The sequence below is a fragment of the Melospiza melodia genome, chromosome 1 (genome assembly GCF_035770615.1).
Source record: "Melospiza melodia melodia isolate bMelMel2 chromosome 1, bMelMel2.pri, whole genome shotgun sequence".
Taxonomy (NCBI): Eukaryota; Metazoa; Chordata; class Aves; order Passeriformes; family Passerellidae; genus Melospiza; species Melospiza melodia.
The window spans coordinates 140,794,733-140,815,954 of record NC_086194.1 but is presented as its reverse complement, the minus strand read 5'-3'; positions in this window follow the sequence as shown (position 1 = coordinate 140,815,954).

The following is a 21,222-nucleotide window of genomic DNA, read 5'->3' as shown; positions in this document are numbered from 1 at the left end:
GAGAGGAGCTAAGATAGTGCTGGCTTATGAACTGAGGGTGCCACTGACCAACAGGGTTTAATTTACAGATTGTAACCACAAAATGGGGTCAATACCTGCGTTTATAGGCTTTTGTCAATTATATGTTCTGTATAAAGTACTGAGGAGATCTTTAATTTCAGTGTTGGTTCATTTACAATTTTCATATTTGTTATTTTATTCTCCCCCTTGTTTCACTGCTGCAAGCAGTTAGAATGTCCTTTAATGTCAGTACTCCAAGAGGCCAGACAGTACCTTCAGAAATACAGAACAACCAAAAAAAAAAGTCATTGTTACCCAAAGAAAAAAGAAAATATAAAACGTTCCCCTATTTGTTCTGACATTATTCTTCAGCAAAAAGAATGCAGTGAGAAAGGTCTTCTGGTGTTGAACTGGTGATCAACTAACTTGGATTTCAGCATATAAGAATCATAAACATTTTGGGTTAAAAGGGACTATAGAGATCATTGAGTTCCAAACCCCATGCCATGGGCAAGAACACCTTCCACTAACAAGTTGCCCAGTGCCCCATCCAACCTGGTCTTGAACACTTCCAGGGACGGGGCATCCACAACTTCTCTGGGCAACCTGTTCCAGTGCCTCACCACCCTCCCAATAAAGAATTTTTTCCAACATCTAATCTAAACCTGCCCTCCAGTTTGAAGCCATTCATCATTCGTCCTGACACTACATGCTCTTGTAAATAGTCTCTCTCAGAAATAAGAAGACATTTAGTGTAAACAATACTTAGTGATATTTAGAGCTAATGATCACTGTATGTTCATCAGAAAGCTACATATTTATCCACAGTGGAGCCCTGTTTCTTTCTGTATCCATATCACTCTTTTGGCAGCAGTGAACTACATCTTTCTTCAGAAGGTGTTCATTTCAAGTGTGGGAACAAACTGAATGCAGGGACTGACTCAGTCCGTGATGTTACATGTGAGGATATTATAGATATTAAACAGTTAACAGAGAATCACACTTTTTCTGACAGCCAACCATTGCAGCCTTCTCTCAGAATGTCTGCCTGAAATAAAGTCCTTCAGAAGAAAAAGATAAGTGAATCTAACATAAGATTTTTAAATTATTTTTACCCTTTAGTTTTGGGGGCATTTTTGGCTCCATATTCTTAGCCATAATTATCTATGCTGGCTATAAACACATATGATCACCTATCCATGGACTAACCCAATCAGGAAATAGTTCGTGGATTCCTTTCAGCCCCAGAAATGTACAGTATCATACCTGAAATAAATTCTGTGCAAAAAGCTTGGTTTAAAAGTTAGTTAGGGCTTTAAATACAATCTGTATTTGGCATAAAATCTAAAATTGTTTTGTTTTCTCTGGTCTTTCCACTTATAGCAGGTTCCATGGACTCTCCAGAGGAAAAGCATTCACTGGGATCTACTCTGCTAAGTCACAGAGGGATGAGAAAAATTATTAACGTGCTCATTTGTGTTTTCACTTGAGAGGATAGAACATAGCATTAACCTTTTTTGGTACTTCATATGTTGCTGATATTGCACTGTCAGTCTATATTAAATAAGTCAGGCACAGTTTAAAGACAGATTAATATTTTCATTGTTTGACTGGTTGATAGAATTGTCAAGAGCACCAGGGCACTGGCAGGTGACCAGACTTTCCTTTTGTTCCTTTGCTGAAGAATAGCTTTGGGACACTGATAACAGAGAATTTCAGCAATAAAGTGATATTTGTCATATTTTTCAGGTGACAAAAATTTCAGAGAACTCCTTCTCCTTTCTTTCTTGCAGCACTTCATCACTTCTCCAGTAAATTTCTCTGCTCCCTCAGACTCCTTCCAGCCAATTTAAGCCACCACCATCACAAAAGCCTTTTTCTGTGTGGCAGCATGAGTGGTGACAGCAGGTGCAGTGTCTGGGATATAATTATTCCTATTGGGCATGTTCCTCTTACCTCCTCCTTGCTGTCTCTGCTGGACAGCCTCAGATGCTGGTGCAAGGCAGAAACCTGAATTGTCCTCAGTCTATTCACTCCCAGTTTCTCTCCCCAGCCCGACTCACCCTGCTAAGGAATAGCAGTGCTGTGGCAGTGATCACAACCATTCCCTCGCAGCTCTGCACAGGGCGCCTTCCAAGCCATTGTCATAAATCTGGGGTCCTGCCAGAGGCATTGCCATTTGCTGCATGTGGAAGGTTAGAAAGATGCATAACATTTTGTAAAGAAGCCTAGGAAGGAATTTGAAGGAAAAGAATGTAGGCAAGGGATCAGGAATTGCTATTTGAGATATTTTACAACTTGAAAACAAAGGAGCTTAGATAATAACCAGTGACAAGCTGAATGCCCTTTCTAAATGACAAGGATACTGTAAGTCCCCATACTAATACTGTCCTTTCAACTCTGTTCCCCTCCACTCCATGTATGCACATATACATACCTCATATAAGATCATATACATACATAAAATCTCACCTGATTTCAACTATGGCCTCTGTTAAGAAGGATATTTCAACAAAAATGCTGAAGACCTGATGCTCTGTAATTTTGAAAGAGTAAAAGCTCCAAAACACCATGTTACCCCAGGGCATGTCACTTTGCCCTGGAGTAATGTTATGAACTTGATAGCCCATCCAGAAATGAGACTGCAGTGAAATGAGATGATGCTTTGTTTATGTGAAAGAATATTTGTACTAGACACCACTTTTTATATGTATATAATCAGTCCTAGTAGATCACTATCAAACTAAAGTAAACCTCTTAAATGCTCAATTTGTGTGTGTGTAAATGAAGCTCTGCAGAAAGGCCTCAGGGTAGAATGAAGTTTATTACATTGTAAATGAGCTCTATAAAACTGTTTGGAAATGAAACAAAGAGTTGTTTATCACTTGTTGTACACAAACCATCATCCCTAGCAAGCATCCTGGGACACCATACATTTGGGATTTTTCAGTTCAAAAGGATGAAAATTTGCAATTCCTGTGTTTCAATACAAACAAACCCTTTTCTAGCAAATAGTTTGATTTTGAAATGTACTGGAATAGAGTATGCTGAAAGTGTAAAAAACAGTGGATCAAGTTTAGTTTCTGTCAGGAAGTAAAATGGTGATGAAAAAAATCCATATTGTGCTTTAACAGTCCTGACTTGTGCCCCCTTTTTTTTATGAAATAATGTTTCACGGAGATCAGAAGTAACCAGGACTATTTTGCTATGTCCTTAAGATTTCCAGCCTTGACTCTGCTGTAGTTACCTGAACTAAAATATTATAAATTTATTACTCCTTGTCCTTGTGTATGTAATTTCTTTCTAGAAAATTTATGTCATAAATTAACTCTCTGAAGACCAAAGATTTGTTTTAGAATCATAATAGGTGTGTTCTATGGTCACAGTTGCCTCTAGGGGTTTTGTACAGAGTAAATCATACAAAACTTAGGGAAAGTAATTGTACTGGACCTTGATTTGTGGTCTTGAGGAGCAGTGTGCCAACCCTTCCAGGCACTTATCTTCCTTTTTGTGACCCATTTTTCAAGCCTAGGAAATTGCTTTTTACCTTACTTCATATTCAGAAGCTGAGCCTCCCTAGAGTGCCTCTATTATAGCAGGATTTGTTGATGAAAACTATCGTAATAAGCCAATTTGGTGATTTGTTTTTAGCGTTTGCACCTGTTGAAGTGTTGGCAAAAATTCAGTTAAGATTCAAAACAGGAAAAGAAGCATGGCACAGATGTATGTTGTTGGGGTTGGAACAAAGTATACTGATCTTTATGCTCCAGAAATCTTACTCCAGCCTAGATTAAGTATTCTTTAGTTTCCTGTTTAATTTTCACAGATCTGTTTTTATAAGAGTCATGGTCTATGGAAAGATCTTTAAAATATAAGTATGCATCTATCCATATCAAAACACATGTATGTATATATATGAAGAGCTTGAATCAGAGGTTACAATGGTTGAAAATACCTATTTTTCTTTCTCCTCAATGAACAGAGCACAGCTTATGGAGGGGAAATACTAATTTATCTATATTTACTCTGATGGTATCAACCAAAAATGTTCTATCAGTTTTAAATTCAAGAACTTTCTTCAAAGAAATGCAGATTTAACAGCAAGTGTTCAACAAAAATCGTTGTAGAGGGCTGTCCCGCAGCCAGAGTTTAAAGGCTCATTTGTTAATGCTGCCAGTGCTCAGGACTTCCCCTTCTGCCCCAACCAAAGTCTCAGGACTTTGCACCTGGGATTTCTCCCACAAACGCTCAATAACTGCCTGCATCCAGAAGCAAATTGGCTTATGGCAAGATCTTTCAGGCAGGAACAATGTCCTGATAGTGTCTTGTGCATAGAGTCTAAAATGTTTCCTCTCTACAAAAATGCAGACAAACTGAACATGAAACAAGAGACTTATTGCAGGACAAATTCAGATTCCCATATATCCTAAAAATTATATTTTTTTTCACATTTGTGAACAAAATGAAACCCTTAATTACAAGCTGAATTCATTTTTCTTTTAAAAAATTAAAAGCTTTTTAGCTGGGTTGGTAAATTAGATCTCATGTCTGAGAAATGCATATTCTGGCTTAGGACAGTAGGGTTTTTTCCTTTCAACAGCTGGCATGTTCTGACAAGCAAACAGCTTGAGCTAACATTTAATTAGGTAAACAGAACATTAGTGTTGGAGCAAGAGAGGCTGGTCAAGCATTCCTGACTCAAGGCAACCTCTTAGACACTGACCAGAAATTAAATATTCTAAATGTGGGTAAATGCAATATGAGATGTTACATATACAATATTATTTATTGTTCTATTTGAAGTTTAGTAACAACTGTAAAATGTGTGTGTGTGCATATGTACTTAAAATAAACATTTAATGAAATCAGGATACAAATGTTGCTGCTGATCTCCATATACATATAAATATATATAATGGGACAAGCCAAAGCACAGTCCTCAGGTTTTCCAGACCTGGATCAAGATCCAAATGCTGTGGCTCGTGCCCACCCCTTCTTCTTTTCAAGGAACTCATTCATCAGTGGTGTGGACATTTCCCTGGACTTTATTTTAGCTGCCAGAGATTTTTTGGCATTTTGTAATAAGACTAATTGCACTGCATGTGAGCCCCAAGGAATGAAGATACTTCTCTGCTTTAAAATTAGTAGCTGTGTCTGCCAAAGTGACATGCAGAAATATTCTGGAGGGCAGTTAGAAAATTCAATGAGAGTTTCCAAGGCCACACAACAGAGTCCTGACTTTTTCAACTGAGTAAATGCTGTTTGCCAAAACACTTCTTTTCCAAAACTTCTTTTTCTTCCTATGGAGTGCTGCAATAAAAAGAATTAGAGTGAGCAATTCTTGGACTTAAACACTTGATTTCCTAGGATTCTGATGAGCTTTCATCTCTCTCTCTCACTGAACAGCACGTCTTTTCTTCATTGTTTTGAATATTGGCTCCTTGGCTAATAAAATTTTACAAGTGATTTTTGAAAACAAACAATACTATATTATCCCTTTTTTCCAACTCATGAAATAAATATTCCATCAAAGAGACTTTTATGTTTCACAGTGGCAGTTCTCAAATGACCAGCATGGTATCATGTTCAAAACAGGGCACGGTCCATTTTTACAGTAGATTTACTCAATCACAGTTACTAATCGGATTAGTACTGCTTTTATGTCTGACAAATTTTTAAAAGTTGGGGGTCATTAAAGCCCTTGCACATATAGAGAGCCTGTGGTGCTCGGCTGTGTTTTTCCAGTTAACCATTTCTGCTTTGAAAAAAATCAAACTTGGTTTTTTAATGCATATAAAAGCTAGGTTACTCTTTTAGACTGCAATGCCACTGAGCATTTAAACTCATTGCTCAATTTAGCACATGCTTATGTATGGAGTTAAGAAAGAGCATCAGTTTGAAAGGTAGAAGAGGCTGAGTGCTAGGGAGGGCCTCACCCATGCTACTACCCAAAAGAAAAACATTTCCTTGTGCTTCGCTCTTCCAACTCAACCACACACAAGAATGAGCCCTTACCATCTGATTTGCAGCTTTTGATAGTACTTCTTCACAGTTCCTGTCAAAAACTCTAATAAAAAATATTAGGGCTACAATTTGCTGTCATGAGCTTGAAAGTGAATTCTCTAAGTTAAGAAACTACATGTACCATCAAAGGGCTAACTTGGCCACCAAATGACTAGGGTTTGCTCAAGAGGCTGAACTCCAGTGACATCAGAGGGCTATTCCAGTTCTTGCACAAGGAATAATACAAGCCTTGTTTGGGTGCTAGGTGTGCATCTGCCACTCGCTCCAGCTGCTCCTACAAATTGTGTAGGAAAACAACTGCAAAAATTTACTCATAAAACTATAGGAAAGTCTAATATCCTCTATCAGACAGCTGGCATAAAGCTTAAGTAGGATTAGACCTGTGTCAAAAAAGGAAGCAGAGAAAGCAGACAAAACCAGGTAGAAAATGAAGCCATTTCTTCTGGAAATTCCTCCCTGGAGCTTGAGATGGGAACAGAGAGCAGGCAATACGCTTTCCAATGGTTAATGCAGCATTAAAATGGTTGTTGTAGTTCTGACTGGCTCATTGCTGTACAGGCAGAAATGGAATGCAAAATTGGTAAAAAACACACTAAATATTCCAGGTGTCATATAGCACCACCATCAATAAACAGTGCCTGTCTTTACTTGGAAGTCAAATCTCTTTCAGTTTTAAAAGACTACCAAAAGGCTACCCCAGGAGCTGATATCTGCAAATACTTCCAATGCTGCCTCCCCCAAATGCATACAAACAAGCACCTTTCATAGCTTAGCAAGCCTTCAGGGTATAAGCAAAGATTAGATTTCTTAATGGAATTTTTTTCTTAAATAAAATAAGGTATTTAATTTTTTAACATTAATCAATTATGACAGAATTATACCAGTAAAAACAGATGCACTAGAATAGAAAATAACTAAAACAAAAATTGAATGAAATATAGTCTATGTTTACACATGCTCTCTATAAATATTAACATCATGAGAAAGTGAATTAGTTAGCATAAGCCAAGTCAGGAAATGATCAAATTAAGTTTACACACCATAGCTTAGGCTCTGTCCCCTGGGTACATGCATTGCTGTGAGATCTTTGATATGGTATCATATGTCATTTTCCAAACCATGAAGTGCAGCAGCATGCATTTTTTTTTAAAAATATAGAATTCTCCTATCAAATATGTATGCAATGGAGCCTTGCTGCCTGTATATCAACTGTTCTTTGTAAGGGAAAAACAAAATTAAGATAAAAACCTAAAAGCTGATGTCTCCTTTGCAAGATTGCAAAGCTCTGTTTATCTGTGGAGCAACAGCATATAAATATAAATCTAGTTTGCTATTCATTAACTGAGCTATTAGGTAATCTATGGAAGAGATTACTAATGTAATTATGTGTCCCTTTTATGGTCATGATTCATGTCTTCTCAGTGGAAAGCGGGAGAAGAATTTTTTCATTTGTTCTATCCCAAATTGTTAATTCCTCAAGAGTTCAGAGCTGAACACCAGATGATACCTACAGAGGTTCTACAACTATTATTAGTTCCTCAGCACTTCATAAATTAGTACAAATAAACTGTACAGAGCAACACACTGGCAGTTATACCTTCACAGGAGTAATAATATCTATTAACATAAGGCTGCTACTATGCAGACACGGGAAAATATTGTATAAATGCTAAACAATATATGTCATAAGGTCATATCATAAGGCTTTTCAGCAAAATTAAGGCTCAAAGACATTTTGCCATTTATAAGCAAAGGTAATGATTGAATTTACAGATAATCCCAATTAGAAAAAAAATTCTAACTTCTTGCAGTGCCACAACAGGTCTTCCAAAGGCTACTGTTGAGAAAGTTGCCAAACACATGAACAAAACCTCCTGGATAAGTGAGTTTGTTTTAAAGGAAAAGTCACAAAATATTAAATTGATCTCTGTTGTGTTTTGTTGGTACAAGTTCTTCCATATCTTAAATCCTCTTTAAGGCCTCCTGTGAGAACACCAGCACCATTACATGCTGCGATTAAAGGGCAGCTTGATCCAAATAAGTAATAATTCCTTAAACCAGGGTATGTTGAGAAATACTAATTGTAATCCTGAAGACTCAGGAGTTTTTATTTAGGGGCACAAGGAGTAGGTTTCAGACAGAAAGTCACCAGAATTGAACTGCCTACTTTGAGCCAAGGTCTTCTTAAAATTTCAGAGTAATCAGTGGAGACCTAGTCAATACAGTCAATGAAGACAGGAGAGATTTCACTTTATCTTAAAATAAATAAACAAAAGTGGCATTCACTCTCCTAAAGACAGATGTTGAGAGCTGTTTGAGATGCTCTAGGATACTTGGGACAGAACCAAGGGATGCTGGGCCCAAGACCTACAGAAAATATTTGCCCTTCAAGAGCAGCAAATGGTAGCCAGGTGAAATATTCTGGAGCATCAAAAATGTCAGTAGGCATACATGATTAGGCAAGGAAATCCCATCTGTACTGGACAGTGAGTTGAAGAGCTCCCTGTGGAGTTATAATTTTGTGGACTAGACAGCTAGTGTGCATATGCTAGTGTACTGGTAAGTTTAGGTAGACACCTAAATCCCATGCATTGTGACATTTCTATAGCTCCTAGCTAAAAGATGGGTGTCCACATACTTCTGACTGCCTTAGTAAACTTACTGAGAGCAGAGAAGAATATAATCTTAGGAAAAGTTATCTGCCAAACACTGAACAATAAGGATCCTCAGAGAAGAAAAACACTGAAAGCATTAACTTAAGCATTTCATGTGTTTAAACTTTTGGTATGTTACTAGTCATGCTGACCCAGTTTATTTATTCTTCTCAAGCAAAAGTAAACAAACCGAAATCCCTGGGTCTATGACAAGAAGACACTAACAGTATTCATCCATTTCCAGAAACATGTGGGGTAAAAGTATTGCCAGTAAAAATTTACTATGAAAATGGTCAAACAATTTGGGCATAAAGAATTGCCCTTGGAAGGACTTCACTTGTGATTCATCTGTTAGGTTTTCTCTAGCTCAGAGCAGCAAGCCCTACAGTAGCACAACACTTTGCCATCAGCAGGTCAGGAAGAAAGGCATATTTCATGCACACATCACTGACCCAGACCTCTGGCCAAAAGGGAGTGACATTGATGCACTCTGGAACAGGTTTATCTGACTCTTAATTAGAAAGGCATTAGCCTGACACAAGGGTCAAAGTAGGGAGAATAAAATGCACTCATATAGGAGGGATGTCAGTGCTTTCCAGAAAAGGCTTGGAAAAAGAGAGTCTGTGGCATTTCCTCTAATTATTTTTATTACCATGTTGGACTTCAAAACAGCATCTCAGGAAAAGAAACACTGAGGTAAAGTCTTGACCCAACTGAAATCAATTGGAATTTTATTACTGACCTCAAAACTTGAGGTCAGGAGGACGGGATAAAACTTGACCCTTTTTTTAAGTTTAAAAGAGTGCCTGCTTGTTTTGAGCATATAAATATTATAAGATGGGCAGGGATTAGTCAGTGAGACTAGGAAATCTCCCTCTGACTTCCTGTACAAAGCAGAGATTGTCAAACCAAACACATTGGCTTAGCTTGCTCCTGCTGGATGTTTTCCTGGGCTCTGTCAGGGCCCTGGCTGCACAACCTGGCTTCCATTGCCCTGAGCAGCCCCACCTGGGAAACACACACACAGACACACAGACACACACAGACACAGACACAGACACACAGACACACAGACACACAGACACAGACACACAGACACAGACACACAGACACACACACACACAGACACACACACAGACACACAGATACACAGACACACAGACACACACACACACAGACATAGACACACACACAGACACACACAGATACACAGACACACAGACACACACACACACAGACACACACACACAGACACACACACAGACACACACACACACACACACACACACACAGACACACACACAGACACACAGACACACACAGATACACAGACACACAGACACACACACACACAGACACACACACACAGACACACACACAGACACACACACACACACACACACACACAGACACAGACACAGACACAGACACACACAGACACACAGACACACAGACACACAGACACACACACACACACACACACACACACACACACACACACATACACACACCCCTTCTGCCCTTGGCCTCAGGAGCCCATTTTACTTTGGCTGTGGGTTTTTCTGAATAGACACCAGGTCTGTGTGGTAGGAATCTTTCTCTCCAACTCTATTTCAAAGTGGAGCTCCTGCATGGACATCAGACCTGGGCAATAGCCTAGGTTTTGCTCCTGACTGTTGTCGCTGGCTGGATTTTGGCCCTAAATCATAATTCCTGCTTATCAGAGACTCTCAGTTGAAACCCAGAAGCAGGACCCTGTTCATGGCCCGTTTTCTAAGGAGACCAAGACTATTCATTATTTTTCGTCTGCTGCTCTCTTTAATTTCTGTCTCCCTAGTAAGATGCCAAGAAAGTTAGATTCCGTGATTGAAACTGAAACATTCAAATGCTGTGTTTCCCATTTGGTTTATGTTTTCTCATTTTCACACTGGTGGGTGGTTACTCATCTATCTTTAATGTAATTAATGAATGTACCCTTAATGGATGTTAACTAAAATGTGGATCTCTGAATATGCAGTTTCCTGTCATTCTGTGATACTGACAACATTCCAAAGATTCTGAAGAACTGAATGGCAGATGCCAGGGGTTCATAATCAGTGTCACAACATCTAGTTGGAGGTCTCTCACTAGTGGTGTGCTCCAAAGTTAAATACTGGGCCCAGTATTGTTTCACTTATTCATCAGTGGCTTGGATGAAGGGACAGATGCCTCCTCGCAAGTTACCTGACCTCACAAAGCTGGGAGGAGTGGCCAACACCCTGGAGAGCTGTGCAGCCCTTCAGAAGGACCTGGACAGGGTGGAGAGATGGGCAAAGAACCATCTGAAATTCATCAAGGTCAAACGCAGCACCCTGCACCCAGGGAATAACAACCTGGGAAACACCCTGCACCAGCACAGGCTGATCTGCTGGGAAGCAGCTCTGCAGAGAAGGACCTGGGGGCCTTGATGAAAAACAAGCTGGTGTGCTGGCAGGCAACAAGCTGCCCAAGAGCCAGCAGTGAGTGTGCCTTTGTGGCCAAAAAGGCCAACAGAATCCTGCTGTAGGTTAGGAAGAGCATTCCCAGCAGATGGAGGGAGGAGATTCTGCTCCTCTACTCAGCCCTGGTGAGACTGTATGAGGAGTGCTGTGTCCAGTTCTGGGCTTCCCAATACTAGAGGGACATGAAGCTCCTGGAGCTGGCCCTGTGAAGGGCTACAAAGATGATGAAGGGACTGGAGCATCTCTCTTATGAGCAAAGGCTGCAAGGGATGGGCCTGTTCAGTCTCAAGAAGAGAAAACTGAGAGGGAACTTCATTAATGTACACAAGTGGCTGAAGAGGAGGTGTCGAGAGGCTGGATCCAGGCTCTTCTTGGTGGTGCCAAGCAATAGGACAAGAGGTAATGGAAAGAAATTGATACACAGGAAGTTCACTGGAATAGATTGCCCAGAATGGTTGTGGAATCTCCCTCACTGGAGATACTCATGAAACACCTGGACAATCCCATACCTTGTGTTGTAGGATGACCCTGCTTGAGCAGGGAGGAAGGTTGGACCAGATAACTAGCTGTGATACCTTCCAAAATTATGCATTCTGTGATTCTGTAGTGAATTTGAGTTGCCTCATTATGTGGAAAACTCACTACCAGTGCTAGAGCTTCACCTCCAGCACCTATTCCTGTATGTCCAGTCCTTGCAGTGGATTGCAGGTGAGCATCTTTTAGACTTGTGGTGAAGAGTTGGGAGAAGCCTGTGATAAAAATGTGCCTACATTTAATAGAGCTCAAATAATTTTTATTCTCTGGGTTTTTGTTTCTTTGTCCCCTACCCCTCATCCCACCCCTACAGTGGCTGAGTAAACCCACATAATCTCTTAAAATCTGCCATATCTATGGCAAGAGCTTTCATAGCGTATGTGTTTCCTTTTGTTTTAGAAGTGGCACATCTCTTTTATGTGATGCTCCATTCTTATATCACTACAGGTAAATAAATAGTGAATGATTATTTCCTTTTCTTTTCTAATTTTGTAGACCTGTAATACATCACCTTTCAGTTCCCTCTAGTTGGAAGAATTTTGATACAACTGTTTCTTTTCTGTGAAAGTTTTGAAATAGCTTTGATCGTCCTTGTCTGTCTATAGAATCTTTTGTAATCATTCTTTTCCTGAGATGGGGAAATAAGAACTGCATTCAGTATTTGAGGTCAGCACATTGTGAAATTGTAGAATGGTGTGGAACTGCTGCAAAAACAAGACCTTCATAAAAGCGTTGAGAAACAAAATTTTATCTCAGTTTGGAGTTCAACTGCAGCTTTCTCAGCTCAAAGAGAGGTCAGGCCTACTTAAATTATTATCCCATTCAATCAAACATCTGTTCAACCCTTGATCTGTTAGACCAAGTCTTGGGTAATAGGGGATTGAAAGATTTCTCTAATAATCCAGAGACTGCTGAATAATCCTAGGATAATTATTATTCTTCAGGTAAATCCAAACCCTCAACCCCTGTTTATGTAGCTAACCTTCACTGCTTAGTTGCAGATGTGTTTAAGTCCATGAGTTAAATTCCTCAATAGAACTTCTCTGGTAGTTTGCAAGTTCCACTGGTGGAACTGAAACAATTTAACTAAAACAAGAAAGCTAATAATTCCTTATCCCACACACTAACTGACACAAGTGACACTGATGCCACTTTTTCCACATGGCAACTTTTCTTTAAAATTTAAACTCTAAGTTTCTGTTACCTGACCTTTTTTGGGCAGACACCACTTAAAAGAACAGCCTGACTTGACAGGACAAGGTGGGTTGAAAACATGCCATTACCTGTGGTGTAAATTTCTGTGGATAAAAAGAGAAATTCTACTGCTGGCACTGTTAACCTCCCATCTTTGTAAGCCAAGAGAAAAAGAAAACTCTGACAGTTAGAGGGAGAGTGGACAAAGAATGGAGTCATACAAAAAGTTGCTAAAAAATTTAGTATCTGAAATTATTTTGTCCCTCTGTTACATTCCTTTCTTTATTAAACACTTAGAGAATTAAATCTCAGAAATGGAGAATGCTTTCTTCCCAAACCTAACTTCTGACATTATTACCATGCAAGGAAATCACCATACCAATGCCCTGATGCCTATTTGAAAAACTATGAAGCCTTTTTTAGCAATTCTGCTAAGAATGTGTTTCTAATGTAAACTGTTTTCAGATGAAAATAGTGCCTAGATAAAGACAATCAACTGCACGATTAATGCTAGAACTGCTGGTTAAGAGTTTATGCATGAGGGAGATTAGTTGGCAGGCAACAGACCAAGGATGTCGGGGAAGGATTAGGAGAATGAAAGGCAGCCCCCACACTTACGGTGGCTTATACAATACTGCCCCTCCCAGCACAGCAACAACCATCTGTTTTCATTACATACATATGAATATTTTGTGTTGCTCGTGTGCTATTTTTGTCAGTGTCATGCTTGCTCTGTTTGTTACACCAGAAGACAGCATTGGCAGAGGTACTGTTATTGCAGTCGAGTACGAAAGGTAAAACACTTAGCACAAAATAAATGCAGGTTATACAGACCTATATAAACCAGGCTATAGGAACACAGAGTTAAGTCATAAAGAAGAGAGGTCAGTGGCTCTGGAGTCCTGGACTAGCTGACCAAAACCAGATCAGTTTTGGATCAGTGAAACATTGTGGGAATACTTCGGCTGAAGCCCAGAGACCTTTATTCACTCTTAGTAATCACAACATCCACAAAAACTCCCTGGGTCCAAGGTGCCCACTAGGCAGCTCACTAATGTAGTACACTTATGCCTCCCTTCGGAGGGCTTTAGAGGTGGGCCCCAGGTTCCTGCCCTTGCAGCATGGTCATTCTGCAGCTCCTGTGGACACCTGCAAACATGGACGGTGTGACTATTCAATCTCACTCTGTGGGAAGTTAGGGGAACAGCAGTATCAGGAAAGGTTGTGTGAGAGAGCAACAACATGTAGGCGGAGATTTCTCACAAACCATTTAAATGAGGAAGACTACATCAGGCTTTTCTATTAGCGCTTAGGTGTTGAAAACCTTGTAAAAGCTACAGCTCTTTCTGGCAGTTCAGTTCCTTTTATGTTTTTCAGTTTTACCTGGAAATGCTAAATGCTGTGGCCTTCTCAAGAGTAACAGTGCTACTTCAGGATCTGGGAGATTTTCTTGGTGTATTTGTTTTTTCAAGTTCTCATAGCCCAAAAATTCCAAGCCAGGAACAGTGCTGAACACTGTAACTGTAACATGACTGCATTTAGGAAATTTTCATAACCACCCAGGTGCCTCCAGGTTTCCCTGCTTCAGCAGGAGGGTTGGACTGTATGATTTTCAGAGATCTGTTCCAGCCTCACCTGTTCCATCATTGTGACAGAGCTGAATAGATAGAAACGAAGTAATAAGTAATAACAAAATTATGTCAGGGCAGAAGTGCAGCAGTGGCTTTGGCATTGGCACCAGAGGATGGAGAAATCACATAAAAACATGAAGGGGCAGGAAAAGACCTGGGAAAATGAAGATGAGTGCACAGAAGCAATAAAGTGGATTAAATGGGAGATCAACAGACAACTGACATAGTTTTTCTTTCTTTCTCCTACACCTCAGTTCCACTCAGGTGGTACATAAAATCCCATTGCCACATTGTCCTGCCTATGCATAGACTGCCTGTTTCTCAATGAAAAGCAGCAGGAAAAAGCAGCAGGAAAGATAACTCCTGAAAAGCACCAGGTGAGCCTTCACAGAGAATGAAGGAGTGAGAGGGACAAGGTACAGGCAAGTCTTACCTGAAATTTCTTAATGGCTTGGAATGTTTTACATTTTGACTTCTCAGGCTGTGCTATGACTACACAGAGGATTAAGTGATGGTTAATTGTACTTGCTGAAAACTTACTTCTGGAGCTCAGTAGGCAGTAGGAGAATCCAGTCTTCTAAAATTCAGGAAACGGGGGTTTTTGATTTTTTTTTTTTAGCATGGCGCTATATTGAATGGATCAATTTATTCCCCAGGCAATACTCATCAATTTTCTGAGATTACCTGCAGCAAACTGTATCAGTAACACAGAATCTCTCCAATCTACTGCTGAGAAAGTCCTTTTTTAAAACAAAAATTCAGATGGAGGTCCTAAATCGTGTAGAATTCTTGGCTTGGTGTATGGCTGTCTGACACATACATAAGACATCACCAACACAATATTGTTGGGACTTTTCTAAGCAGCAGATTTATCATAGCTTTGACACTCACCCATTTGAAAATTGTATTGATACACAAAAGCTGGAAAACCTAGTATTTTAGTGGGATTCAGTTGTTTTCTTCCCAAGTGGTTGAGCTGAGTGCCTTCCTCAAAGCACAGGAGGGCCACCCACCTCGCATGTGTACTTTGGTGACTGCTGAGCCTCAGAGGCCCAGCCCACTTTGGTCAGGGAAAAACAATCATTGCCCATAACAAGGCCTGCAAGTTATTAGTTTCTATTCTCCTATGAACAATCCCTCATTGTCAAGAAAAACCCAAAGCAAAAAAAACCCTTGTGGATTTGGGTTTTGTTTTTCTTTCTGATTGAGTAAGGCCACACCCAGATGCTTTAATTACAGATCTAAATGTGTACATGTAAACATTATTCTTCTGGCTGAGAGAACATAAGCGAGAAAAGGGTTTTTAGGGTTTCATTTCTCTCTTAAAATAAAGGAATAAATTAGTTACTGATAGCTATTGTTATCCATGCCTGATTATAGACGTCAAATCCCTAATAATAATTTTATATTTGTTTTTTCTACATAATAGTCATTCTTGTTTGAAACCACCATGCATATTTCTTTTATGAAAATCCTCTGTTTAACACATCACAGTAGAAATGGACATTCAACTTGAAATATAACTTTGCTTATATTATGCTTTTTAAAAATGGTCTTGATGACTCTAAAATTAGGCCATATTGCATGTCCTAGCCTGTTTTCCTTGTGTTTATGTAACTGCCATTCAGCTCTGCAAACTATGAGTTAAGACCATGTAGTCAAAGTCATGGTAGAGAAGCCAGGGAGAACTCACCAAGAGTAAATTGCTTCCTGTTTTCTTCTCAAGTAAGAAAATAGAGTCATATCAGCAATTTGCAGCAAAACAATACCTAAGACATAATGCTATACCAAAGGTCATAACTTGGGAACCAAGTTAAGAGAGCTTTACTTAACTAAACTTCATCCTGTCAATATTCTTGCTGTAGTCAATGGGAAAGGGCACCTGAAAAGGAACATTTACCACATCCTTAACAGGTGGCAGGGCAGACAGGATGGCAGCACCTTGGGCGTGACTTTTTTCTCCCTTGATTGTAGAGAAGCCTATAAACCTAACGTACAATTTGAATTAATTTATTAAGTTTGAGGTAAATACCAACCTACAAATAACCTACAATACCACTCAGATAACTCTGCCACACACTAGTGCATGTGGCAAAGCAGCACAGAACTATGTGAGGTAGAGTTTTCTGCTTTGGAGAGGTGACAAAAGCAAATGACAGGTGACTATGACCTATTCTCCAAAACCTACGTTTATGAATGTCTATAGCCCAGCAAAATACAGCCCAAAACCAATGGAAGAGATCTGTTGTATGTAATCTTTCTGTGTCATTGTACATTTTCCATTTTTCAGAGTCCAAATTACAAAAATACTCTCTTCTCACTCTGCTTTTTCATCCAATTAAACAGTATGACAAAGATCTGGTGGCTTACAAAACACTCAACAGCATGCAGTCTCCATCATGGCAGTGCTGGGTGTCTCCACACAGCATAACTTCAAACACTCAACTGCATTTCTTCTCTCAGTTAAATAATTCAATGTTCACTAATGATGCAAATCTTCATGTAAGATGTAGTTTTTGGAAAACCTCAAATTTAAGCACAGAAGAATTATAAAAAGCTAACGGTATTTTTCTGAAGTGCCTCAAACTTTTATGTGAACAGCCAGACAAATTTAGTTGAATAAATACTTACCATTGAAGAGAAGATGTTTTCTATTCCTGAAAACAAATCTCTGAAGGAAGCCAAGCCTTAAAGAAGGCAGGAGCTGAACTTGGATCTTACATTGGGAACCAAACACCCAAAGAGCGAAGAACAGATAAGACAATGCTTCTGCACAGAAATATTTGTTCTACCATGCACTGAACATGAGTCATTAAAAGTCAAGACATTATAAAATATTAAAACTTTATGATACAAAAATGCAAACTCTATTTATAATACAAAAATAGGATTATAGCCTGTGGACACAAGAAACAATCCATTGGATACATTCAGCAGTAGCTAGAGTACTGTATAACAATTTTGACCCTGAACTTCCTCTCTGTACCTTTCTGCAAGTGACCTGCAAATGTGTAGCTTTGTCATTTACCTTCACATAGCAGCCAGGAAGCATCCAGTAACATTTAGCACTTTATTTTCAGCAGTTTGCCTACTGCCCACAGACCAAAATATTTAATTGTGTCTTTACTAAGCGCCCATTAAAAAATACCTGTGCTAAATCAGGGAGACTTAAGATCACTTGTCAGTGCTGAGAAGACAAAGCTTTTTGTTGCATTCCAGTTGCAACAGAGATATTCTTCTAAGCATTGTCATCCTCTTCACCTTGACAAAGTGCCACAAGTAGTAATGATAATGGTAATGATATTCACATATTAGTATTGACATTAGCAAAAGAGTTTCTGTGGCATGAGCATGAAATCTTCCTATTCTTTCTCATTCTATTCTGTTATTTACATCTGTGTTTGCTGTCACAAATAAAAAGTATGCTAAAATATGCAAACTGAAATACAGTCATAGGAAGGCTAGTGAAGTTTGTATTTTCAACAGGTGTTAGCAAGCTACATTAATTTTGAACCAACACTCCTATCACATCAAGGTCTACATTTTACTAAGCTAATAAACATAAGGCTTGCATAGTGGGAACCTTCAGTGACTTGTATTTGTTATATGTTAGTCAACTGGAGGTAAAAAAGAACATTTTTTGTTGAAGGTGGACTCCAAAGGGTTAGCTGCACTCCATTCAAATATCAATTGTACAGCCAATGGGCTATTTTTTGCTATTATTCTACTAAAGTTCTGTAAAATTAAACTAAAGTGCACAGAAAATAGAGAAGAGTGCAAAGAGGTAGAACAGGAAAATTCTTTGGTTGGAATGAATGATAAGTACATGTAATACCTCAGGTTCAGACGAGATACGTTGTTTAACATCTCAAAGCTTACAATTTTTTTGGAAGAATCTACACATGGTGAAACCTGTGGGCAGAGTGTAGGTAAGCCTAAGGAATTTGAGCTGTGTGCATGCTTCTAGACTGTATAATATAAATAAGACATGTTAGTTTTGAAACAGGATTTGAGATGTAAGACTCAATGGTAGAAAAAAGAGATGGTACTTTCACTTGTAAATATACAAAGCTTAATGTTTGGGGTTGAGGCTTTTAGTGAGAAATACATGCAATACCAGTACCAAGCAAGAGGTGGAACTCAGCTCTTCAAAGGGTTAAAGTGAACTTCAGTCTTCCACCATCACCCTCTGGTACTGTATCCTCATAAATTTCCCCCGTTTATGGAGTGTTTTTGATGGCAAGCAATTCTTTGTTGAAAGTTAAGTGCTCTTTTATATGAATAAATAAAGAAGGCTTTGGTTTGAATGAATACATTATTTTGACAAATGTTTATTGGAAACCCAATTATGGCTTAATAAATCAGTGCTATCTGTGGTACATCAGGTGAGCTCACCCATGCCATCAAATGGCACGTTGAATATTAGTAGGATAATTAAAACAATTCTGTTGGATGTTGTTCTTCTTACCCAGGTCTGACAGTAGTCAAAACAGAAAGAAATTGTTTATTAATTTTATCTAACTTATTAAAATACTTTTTGTAAGATGTAATGGGCATACTTAACACAAAAAAGGAGAAAAAAACCCATTTGTTTTCAATTTGCTGTTAGATTAAAATGACAAGGTCAAGCGCAATGCATGAACTGACTGGCAGCTGAATTTTAAGGGTAGTTGGGAAGCAGAAAGGATATATATGAAGTCTAATGTTTGAACTTTACACCCAGGTGAAGTGGAGCTTTGTTTGTTTTGTCTGAAATGGTCACTGGTGATATGAAATGTGTCTGGAGTCAATTCATGTGCTTCCTTTCCTCCCTGCTACAGTGATTCTGAGTTAGAACTACCAGATGAATGAGAAGCCTTTTCATCGCTGTGAAAATGAAGGGAATCAAGTGAAAATCTTAAGGTCAAGAAGAAAGAGAGGAGTTTCAAGTTAATTTTTTTTTTTTATTCTCATAATATTCCCCTCTAGATAAAAATTCACTGGGAGCAAACCACTAGGAATTTCCATCTCTTGAGGTCCCCTGACTGACGACAACAAAATGGAGATGTATTGGTGGAAGGACACTGAAAATCTTTAAGATTTATGAAAAGAATCTAAATGATTTCCCAAAGGACCATTTCCAGGCTCAGGATATGGCTAAATTTATATCAACTAGGACTTACAAGCCTAAAATAAAGATTGGAACTGAAGTAATTTGGTTTGGTGTGCATTTGAATTAGAATTATATAAATAGCCACCTAGATGTCTTTCTTGCCAACTCGACTTCAGTGTAATATTCTTCTTAGGGGCACAGAGGAGGGAGTGGGGAGACATAAGGTGAACAACAGAAGGCAGCACTATGTTCAGCTTTTCTCCCCTGAGAGAAAATGAGTGTTAGGAGTTGGCCAGAGAGATGGCAATGAAAGACTTCTCTTTGGAATTTGTCAGTTCATTGAAAGGAGAAAAAAATTCACTAAGAGAAATTATTTTGTTACACTAGAAATTAATTTTCCTCAGGAGCAACTCAGGCTCCAGATTTTGGGCAGTAGGCAGAGAACTTGGAGGCCTCAGGGGTGAATTGCCCACACTAGGACTTCTTAGGATCTCATATTTCCCAGGAGATCTGCTTCTCAGATCATGTATAAAGTTAGAACTCATCTTCTAAAAAATAGCTAGACAACATTTCATCATTTTCTGCAAAATAGAGTTAATATTCTCTATTTTCCAACCCTAGTCCCTTCTTAGGATTTTAGATTGACAAACAGTAAAAGTGTGGGAAGTCATATAGGGACTGTCTTCACTATTTAGGATTCTATTTTTTCCATAGCAAAATATAAGTACATTCAGCCTAAAAGCAGGCATGCACTTTGCTGTCAAGGACACCATCACCAGTAATAAATATTCTGCAATAAAGACAGAACTTAGGACAATCATGGTGCATTAAAGCCTTGGGCTTTTTCTCCTTACCTAAGAAGATGTTCCAGGGCTAGCAAATCTGGATATCTTTCTTCCACAGTAAAAGAAGTGAAGGTACTGGTTTTTATACCAATTTTAGTAAAACTAAATTAGTATTGCTTTGTCTCATGGATTGTGCTTTTCTGTCTTAACTTGTGGACGACATTTTGTTGCCCCCAAGCAGGAATGAGGGATTTTAGAAGTAAACTCTTTCTCTTGGCTACACCAATTTCTCATGTGCAGTCTCAGAAAGGCAGACTGTTCAGTCCAAGCTATGCACATAGAAATTAATTTCTTTGAATAGGATCAAGGAGATGTAGTACATGGTTGGCCTGCTAAAGAGAAGTGTGGACATTGAACAGAAAAAAAACATGTTTAGAAACTTTTCCTGGGCTGAAAGAGTAAAAAGAAAACAGCATTCTGCAGTCCATGAACTCGACAAAAAAGACGCAAGACACAGCTCTTAGGAACCCTAATTATCAACCAAAGCTTCATCCCTTTCTACAGAGTTTCACAGAAGTTTGTTGTCAATAAAGAATATTAACATTTGGTTCCTGGCAAAGTTTATCATCTTTTCTTATCTCTAGGCTCTTTTCTCAAACCTAGTTCCCTACCTTTGCCTGTGGCCAATTTAACTGCAAATGTGACTTAATGGAAGGAGAAAGGAGGGGAGAAAAAGAACTCCAGGTTTTCATAATACAGATTTAAAACACAACAGCTCTGAAATACTCCCCCTTAGATTTTATTTCTGAACAAACTGTGGCTATCAAC